An 8,781-nucleotide genomic window follows, 5' to 3' on the forward strand; every position below is an offset into this window, starting at 1 on the left:
AGTATACTCCACTCGGCAACCCTCATTCCGAACTCTTATCCAGAGGATTTTTTTTATTTGGGAGGGGGGAAGCCATGGAAGCAGTATATTATTATTGTCAAAACTTTAGGCTCTGAATTTAAACAGAGTAAGTTGAAATCCTTACTGTACCATTTATTAGTTCTATGACTTTGGGAAATGTACTTCTCAGCACTTCAGGGCATTTCTTTAAGTTTGCTGTATCTAAGTAGCTGACAAGAATATGTGGCCCTTACTGAATGGTAAACAGTGTGTTAAGCCTCAAACTAAAACACCTCATGGCCATTGAGTTAATGGGGGTGGGGGGAGCAGCTCCGAAAAGGAGCATAAGTAACAATGAATGAATGAAAATCTAACTCTTCTGTGAACTTCCATTGAAATCACAATTAAAGAGTGACATTGCACACAGCAGGCAGAGAGGATGCATAGTCCAGTCCTTTCCTCCTTCTCAGCTTCGTGGCCTCGGCAGCCTGGCCAGCATTCTAGTTACCATCATGCAGCTTTTCATACAGTTTTCTGTTCCCGCCCAGGAGCTACACCCCCCCGAGGTGACCAGGAGACAGTGGCCCAGATCAAGGCTCATGTAGCGTCGCGGGAGGGCATCACCCCTGGAAGATGAGGCTGTTCTGGGCCAGGGTGGGCTGGAGCCCCTGACCATTCTGGAAGGAGCTGGCCGCATGCTTGGAGGTTAAAGTCCATGGTTCCTTGGCTTGTGCTGAGAAAGTGAGAGGTCAGACTCCCAAGGTGGCAAACAGGAGAGAAAAGAGAAGACGGCTGGCCGAGCTAAGAGACGGGTGCAGTACAACTGATGTTCTGTCAATGTTGTGCCCACCTTTGGCGAGAAGGGACCAATGACAACTCTTAAGTCCTTTGTAATCCTGGCTTCCTTTAATAAAGCTACTTAGTGCAAAAAAACAAAAAATCACAATTGAAAAAAATTAAAAAAGAAAAAGAGGATATGAGAATGGCTGCACAGTGAGGAATATGACCAACGTCACTAAACTATCCACCGAGAAAGTGCTGAATTGGTGTTGGTCATATATATTCTCATCTGCTGCTGGAGACTCGGAACCTGAACCACAGCTGACCCTCGAGCAGGTTTTCAGAGGCTGAAGACTGTCTGGAAGAAGACTGCCTGTTTTTCTCCTGAGAAGCTGCTGGTGTGGTCAAACCGCCTGCCTGTGAGCTGACAGCAACTCCTTACCCCCTAGACCAGCAGAGCGTCCTATATTCTCAAAAACAGAAACATAAAATTTAGAAAGAAAAGAAAGAGACAAAAATCGAAAGTTGGTTCTTTGAAATGACCAACAGAATTGAACCTTTTATCTAGATTGATTGGAGGGAAAAAAAGAATTCCAAGACTCACATTATTAAAATCAAGAATAAAATGAGGATATTATAAAAAATATTATGAACATTTATATGTTAACAAAGTAGATTATGTAGATGAAGTGGGTAAATTATTAAAAAACACAAAGTATCCAAAACTGATAAATTGCAAAGCCCACAAAGTACTTATTCAAGAAGAAACAGAACATTTTAGTAGGCATATGAAAGATTAACACCAAAATCACACATAAGTCCAGGAGCAGATGGCTTCATTGGTAAAGTCTACTAAATATGCAAAGAAAAATTATTATCAAAGCTCTAAACTCTTCCCCCAAACAAGAAAGAAACCATCTAAAAACTATAGATTATAACAGCTCAGCTCTCAGACTCAGCTTCAGAAAGGCTGAAATAGCAAAATATCCAATTTTCAAATTTAGCTATTCTGTATTTTACCTTCTCCAGTATTTCCATTCTGATCTTTCTTTACTTTCTACATATCTTCACTTGGAGTTTAAGTGAAAGTTAGCCACATATGCTATAGTGCTGAAAATCTAAAGGTAAGGCATGGAAGTCCAAGTTCAAGCAAACTAACTTTGTCCTAAACACGGACACCGGACACAAATGACAGAAATCTTCACAGCATATGTATGTTATTAATGCCAAGCATGCTAAAGTACAGATACAGAGCACTGGTTATACATCTACTCCCCATTTACCAACCATCTTTTTATTCCACATTTCATATGTATGACCATGGTGGAAATATCCCACATATAGTGGTATGTATGATGCTTAAGATTATGGCTAGGTCATAATCCTTAAAGGCTTGGCAGTTATATAATCATAATCATATAGTTGTTTTCCATTTTCACACAATGCCAATTTCTGCATTCTGACCTGGTCTTGGAAATATATAAGTACTTCCAATATAAAATGACAACCTTATTAAAGTATGTATTGAAAATGTCTAGCTCATCAAGACTGTAGACTTCTTATCTCAGGCAAAAATATCTTGACTGTCACTATCTTTCACAGTGATTAATAAAATAGATATTATACATATGCATACTGTACACTTAATGAAAAAATATCAACTCTGGACATTAACCTTGTTGTCGTCAGGGCTGTCAAGTAACTGCTGTCAAACTACAAATCACAGAAGTCCACAGAACAATTTATAAAAGTCTTTTCCCATTCCGTGCCAACTTCACAATCTCTGTAATGTTTAAGCCAACCAACCATCACAGTCACTGTGTCAATCATCTTGTTGAGGGTCTGCTACTCTTGCCAAACCTCTATTTCTCCCAGTGTGATGTCATTTCCAAGAACTGGCATCTCAGGATAACTTGCCCAAAATACCTGAGACAAACACAATCTTTGCATCCAAGGAGCAACCTGGTTCACTTCCTCCAAGACAGATCTGTTCTCTTGGCACTCCATCGTATAGTCAATGCTCTTTGCCAGCATCACAATTCAAAGGCAATTACTTCTTCAGTATTGTTTATTCATTGTCCAACTTTCACACACATATAAAGCAATGGAATACATCATAGTTTGTATCAGGTGTACCTTAGTTGTTAAACTGACATCCTTGCTCTTTAGCACTTTGGAGAAGTCCTTGACAGTAGATTTTCCTAATGCAACCCTCTTTTGATTTCCTGACCTGCTACCATGCGTGTTGATTGCAGATTCAAGTAAAATGAAGTTGATGATAACTTCAATTTTTTCTTCGTCTATCATGATGCTGCCTATTGGTCTGGTGGTAAGGATTTTTTTTTTTTTGATACTACGATATAATAATTCCCATTGAAAACTGTATTCTGATTTTTTTTCAATAGGTGTTTCAAGCCTTCTTCACTTTCTGTATGCAAGTTTGTTTTATCTGTATAATACAGATTGTTAATGAGGCTTCTTCCAATTCTGATGTTACAGTCTTCTTCATTTAGTCCAGCTTCTCGGATTATTTGCTTAGCAAACAGACTGAATAGGTATTAAGGAAGTTCATAAACCTGATTTTAAACCATGCAGTATGTCTTTATTCTGTTCAGACAATTGCTTCTTGGTCTATGTACAGTTTTGCATAAACACAATTTAAGTATTCTGAAATTCCCACTCTTGTCAATATTACCCATAATTTATTATGACCCACATAATTAAATTCATCTGCATACTCAATAAAATCAAGTAAAGATCTTTCTGGTATTCTCTGATTTCCATCAAGATTCATCAGATATCAGCAATGATATCTTTATTAAATGGCCTCTTCTTAATCCTTATCTTCTTAAACTTGAATTTCTGGTATTTCCCTGTCAATATACTGTCCACATTTTGGGTTGTGTGTTTTGTTTTTTGGTGTTTTTTTTTCAGCAAGATTATATTTTTATGTGACATTAATGGCAATTTTTATAATTTATGTAGTAATATTTAGATTTAATATTACTTAATAGATTTAGTATTAAAGTAGTAATATTACTTTCATATTACTTAAATAAAAATCTAGTATATTTGGCTGTGCTGTTAAAACACATAACCAGTCATTTTTGAGTCAGTTCCAAAACAGAGCAAATCCCATGTGTAAATCTGTGGTCCACAGAGAACTTTGGTCCACAGAGTTTTCAATGGCTGATTTTTTAGGAGGAAATCACGAGGATTTTTCTCATGAGGAATGTCCAGATGACCTTGAAGAGCCACCCTTTCAACTGGCAGCTGAACATGTAACTATCAATCAGAGGCCCCAGACAACACCCTAACATCATCTAATCATTTGCTCTGTGATATAAACACACTAAACAGTACTTTATCGGTAAGTCCTTAGACAACAAATATGGTCCAAGAGTACTTTCAGGGGAGCGGTTCAAACCCACTAACTGTTCGATGGAAGGAAGAAGGGTATTTCACAGCCTCTGAACACTGCACTTTATGGTCTTTATAAACGGGAAGTCAGCTAGAGGCTCGGCTGTATACAATATTTGTCCTTATGGAACTGATTTAGCTCACTTAGCATAATGTTCTCCAGTCCCTCCCTAATTAGGTAGTGATTTACAAAATCATTGCTCCTGCATGCTGTGTATTAATGCATCATGTAAATGTACCATAATTTCCCAATCCACAATTGAAAAACACTTTGATTTTTTTCAATGACTTATTTTCACATTTAAAGAGAACTCTTCCTAGGTGTGCTGATAATAGATCAGCATTCAAAATCAGTTATAATGTATTACACTTGAAAGAAATGTATGGAAATAATTTTAAAAGTAAAACAACTTAAAATATCAAGAAACCAGCAAATAATCTACCAAATGATGTGTAAGATTTTGAAACTATTACAATTATTATGAAAAGAAGGTTTCAATAAATAGACAAGCTCAATGAAAGTCACAGTTATATAAGGTGGAAACCTATCAGACAAAAAAAAATGCAAATATTTTTCATTAAAATGAGTAATAGAAAAGTAGGATGACTGTATCCTTATAGCTGGAAAATTTGCAAACATTAGCAAAATAAGGCCCTTTCATCAAGTTCTAGGTCCCACGGGTTTTAATGTATTTTCCTACACTGGAAAATTGCAATGATTAAGATGTGAGTTATCTAGACTGTTCAACAGCTGTGGGACCAATATAAGAGTATGCTTTCCACACTGTAAAAAAAACAAACAAAAAACAACAAACCACCAAACCAAAAAACCAAAAGACAGCAGTGACCATGGTGGAAAGTTTCTGAAGAAACTGTGGCAAGGTGTAACCAGAGGAACCCCGGAGACAAAGCCACAGTTAAAGGCTTTGCTGGCTGGATGACTAAAGGAAAAGCTAACTTAGAATAATCTGTTTTTTTAGACGGTGTCAGGTTTTCTTGCTGTTCTTTTTCAATTTGTTGGAGATGTTTGTTCAGAGAGTCAATGGTCCTTTTTTCCTGTCTTTTGATGGTTGCTTATGGCTATATATTTACCTCTGATTACTGCTTTGGCTATTTCCCAGAGGTTTTGGTAAGTGGTGTTTTCATTGCCATTTGTTTCAAGAAAATTTTTAATTTCATTTTTTGTTTCTCCTAGTACCCACTCATGTTCAAGCAAGGTGTTGTTTAGGTTCCAACTGTATGGTGTTTTTTTTCTCCTCCTCTTGTTATTAATTTCTCATTTTGTAGCATGTAGTCTGAGAAAAGCTAACTTATAAATGCTCTGAGATCAAGTTTGCTGGATGACTGAGGAAACCAGGGGCTTCCTGCATTTGTGCTGCTGAACTGAAACCTGAATTTTCACTAACTAAAGAACTGTGCCTTGCTGTTAATCTGGCTTGGGACTATTGGACTGAATCTGGACTTGTATTGGTGATATTCTTTATCTCCCCTGTTTCCCAATCTATTTCCCTAATAAACCCCACAATTGTAAGTAAAGTGTGTGAGCCAATTTGCAATGAATATTGAACCCAGTGATTAGTAGAATATTGAACCCAGTGATTGGTAGAAAAAGGTACAGGAGCATGTGGGATGGCATGTCTAACTAGGCAGCAATTTGTATGGTACCATGGACATTACTGATGGGGATAGGTCCCCTCTATGAAGCAGGCAGAAGTCAGACTCAATCACCTGCATCTTGCATACACTCCTTTCACAAGTATTTTAAAGGAAAAACACTGGGGTTTGTTTGTTTGTTTGTTTGTTTGTTCTCCAAGCAGAACTATCCATAAATAACAATGAAAAATTATTCACCCAGGCATCCAGGATGGTGCTTCTCAAAACTTGAATGTGCAAAGATATTTGGAAAATCTTGTTAGGAACACATATTCTGATTCAGGGTATCTGGGCAGAGAAGCCATGTGTGCTGGTTTACACACTTTGGTAGTAAAGAGATTTTAAACAATAGTAAAAAGATTTTAAACTCCTACCATTGAAGTTTACTTAAAGTCTCTTTAAGATGGTCTGTTGTTATTTTTAAATGCCATACATGTTGTTGTTGTTCTTGTGTGATGTCAAGTTGGAAGTGACTTATAGCTCACCCTCCAGTGGGTTTTCTGAGGCAGTAAATTGCACAGAAGTTTGTCCATCTTTCTCCCATGGAGCAGCTGGAGGACTTGAACCATATGTCTTTGGGTTAGTGGCACAACTCCTTACCACTAGGTCACCAAATCTGTACTATAACTATGCCAAATTTCAAGAGACTAAATAAGTCAATCTCAGTTACTATAAATTTAATCTGAGACTCATTTCTGTCACATCAAATTTCTTTAAATTAAAATCACACTGTTATTCTAGTGAGAAGAATTCCATAATAGGTCTGTATAATTCACAGTGAGATAACATTGTGTCTTTTTCAGTATATAGTTTTTGACTTTTTTCCACTTTGCTCAATCTGCAATTATGGATGTATCGTGAGAGTGTGACAAGAGAGTACATACACTTGAATAACAATTGCTTTAAACCGCTTTGTTAGGGAAAAGGCACAATTTTCAATAAAATGATGTCCTTGAATTACTTTTTTTTTCATACAAGGTACATAATTAGCTCTCACATTGGTCTTTTGAAAGGCACAGAAGAAATAACATAAAAAGAGTTCATCTCTGGCTATCTCTTTATTTTAAAAGGTTTTTTTTTCCTAACAATTTTACTCTCCACTTAAAATTCTATTAACGAAAGTCTCCATCTGGATGCTTTGCTAAAGAACATTCTGCAATAAGTGTTTCCTGCATAAAACTAGAGATTGTTCACGAAACACAGAATAGGGAAAATGGAATGAATATAAAAAAAATGGAACATTAGAAATTGGTAAAAATGAGAACTCTTAGAACTCTGAAATAAGTGTAGATAAAATTTCATCTAAATTATACAGCATTTCACAGTGTAATCCCAATTTAATGGTGAAACATCTCTAATGGGGTCATTTTCTACCACAGAAAAAAGTTTCAGGGCACAACAACAAAACAATAGATCACCATAATACCAATACAAGTCCCAGTCACTGCTATAAACTTACATAAGCTATAATATCAATTAGTCCTTAAGAGACTCCCAGTCAAATGACAATTACTTTTTTCTCTGCTTTTATCCTACTCTGTTAAAGGCTTTAATTTAAAGATGCTATCAATAAAACTCACCTTTTCATTTCCCTTCTACATTTTCCTACTTGTAACTTTCCTTTTAATATTTCCACAAAAAATAAGAGAGAAGCTGAGAGCCGTTACAGGAGAAATGAAGAAAGGGACAGCTGGAAAAACAAAGATCACTCCTTCTCAGCACAGACAGAAATAAACGATATACACAGAAGTGAAATCCCAGAAGCAGCTAAGAAAATAGTCTCTATGTATTTTGTAAGTTACTCATCAATTCCCCAGGATAGATGCTATCAATGTTAAATTCACCATATGTTTTACCTTTTTATCACATGGACATTTTTTTCCAATTTATTATTATTATTATTATTTGTATGTGTGTGTACCGTCAAATCAGATCTGACTGGTACAGGAAGAGATTGTCTCTCCTTCTCCAGAAGAGCATCTGGTAGATTTGAACTGCTCACTTCTGTGATTGCAGTGCAACATCTTACCACTAGGCCACCAGAGCTCGCCTACATGGACATTTTTAAAAATGGAATATTCCTATTTAAAAAAAACAAACCCTAAAATAAGATTTATATTTTACTATGTGAAAATTGAACGTAGATGTATCAAACTGGTGAACATATATGTAATGTATATGTATTAGTAATAGTCAATGTGAGAAGAGTATCAGGTATTATTGGTAAGAATAAGACACAATCCGGTAAGAAAATTGCAGAAGATATGAATAAATAATTTCCAAATGTTCCAGTAAACACATTTTTTATGATGCTCACTTTTATTAGAAATTACACAGTAAATGCTAGCTTTGGTGTTTTGGGTTTTTTTTTTTCTCATCACACCGGTAAAGATTTTTTTTTAAATGACCATCAGCATTTTTGGCCACATGGATCTTTGTTGGTAAATGCCATCTAGATGACTACAACTCACAGTGACCATCTGAACAATGGATCTGGGCCTTGCCCTACTTTGGGCCGTTCTCATTATCTCTGATATACCTGAGCCCGCTGCTACAGTCATTGGGTCAATCCATCTTGTTGAAGTATTCCTCTCTTTCCCTGATCCTCCACCTTTCCAAGCATGGTATTTGTTTACAAGGACTGGTCCCTCCTAATAACATATTCAAAGTATGTAAAATGAAGATTCACCTCCATGCCTCTAAGGAGGATCCTGACGACACTGTCTCCAAGACACATCTGTTTGTTCTTTTGGCAGTCCACGGGGATACTCAGTGCTCTTCTCCAATACCACAATTCAAAGCCATCAGTTCTGCTTCTGTCATCCTTATTCACTATTCAATTTTCAAATGCATAGCATAACTGGAAAGACCATGGCTTGTATCAGGTGCACGTTAGTCTTTAAACTGGCGTTGTCTTTAAACTGACAT

General features: G+C 36.5%; 1 protein-coding gene and 1 pseudogene across 1 annotated transcript in view; one reads left to right on the forward strand and one right to left on the reverse strand.

The window, feature by feature from the left end:
- COG6 (component of oligomeric golgi complex 6) overlaps window positions 1-8,781 on the reverse strand; it is a 92,712-nt gene that overhangs the window by 20,119 nt on the left and 63,812 nt on the right. The window lies entirely within an intron of this gene.
- On the forward strand, window positions 513-923 carry LOC102874624 (annotated as a pseudogene).

The sequence above is a fragment of the Elephantulus edwardii genome, unplaced genomic scaffold, assembly GCF_000299155.1.
Source record: "Elephantulus edwardii isolate Elephantulus edwardi_28Jun2011 unplaced genomic scaffold, EleEdw1.0 scaffold00004, whole genome shotgun sequence".
NCBI lineage: Eukaryota > Metazoa > Chordata > Mammalia > Macroscelidea > Macroscelididae > Elephantulus > Elephantulus edwardii.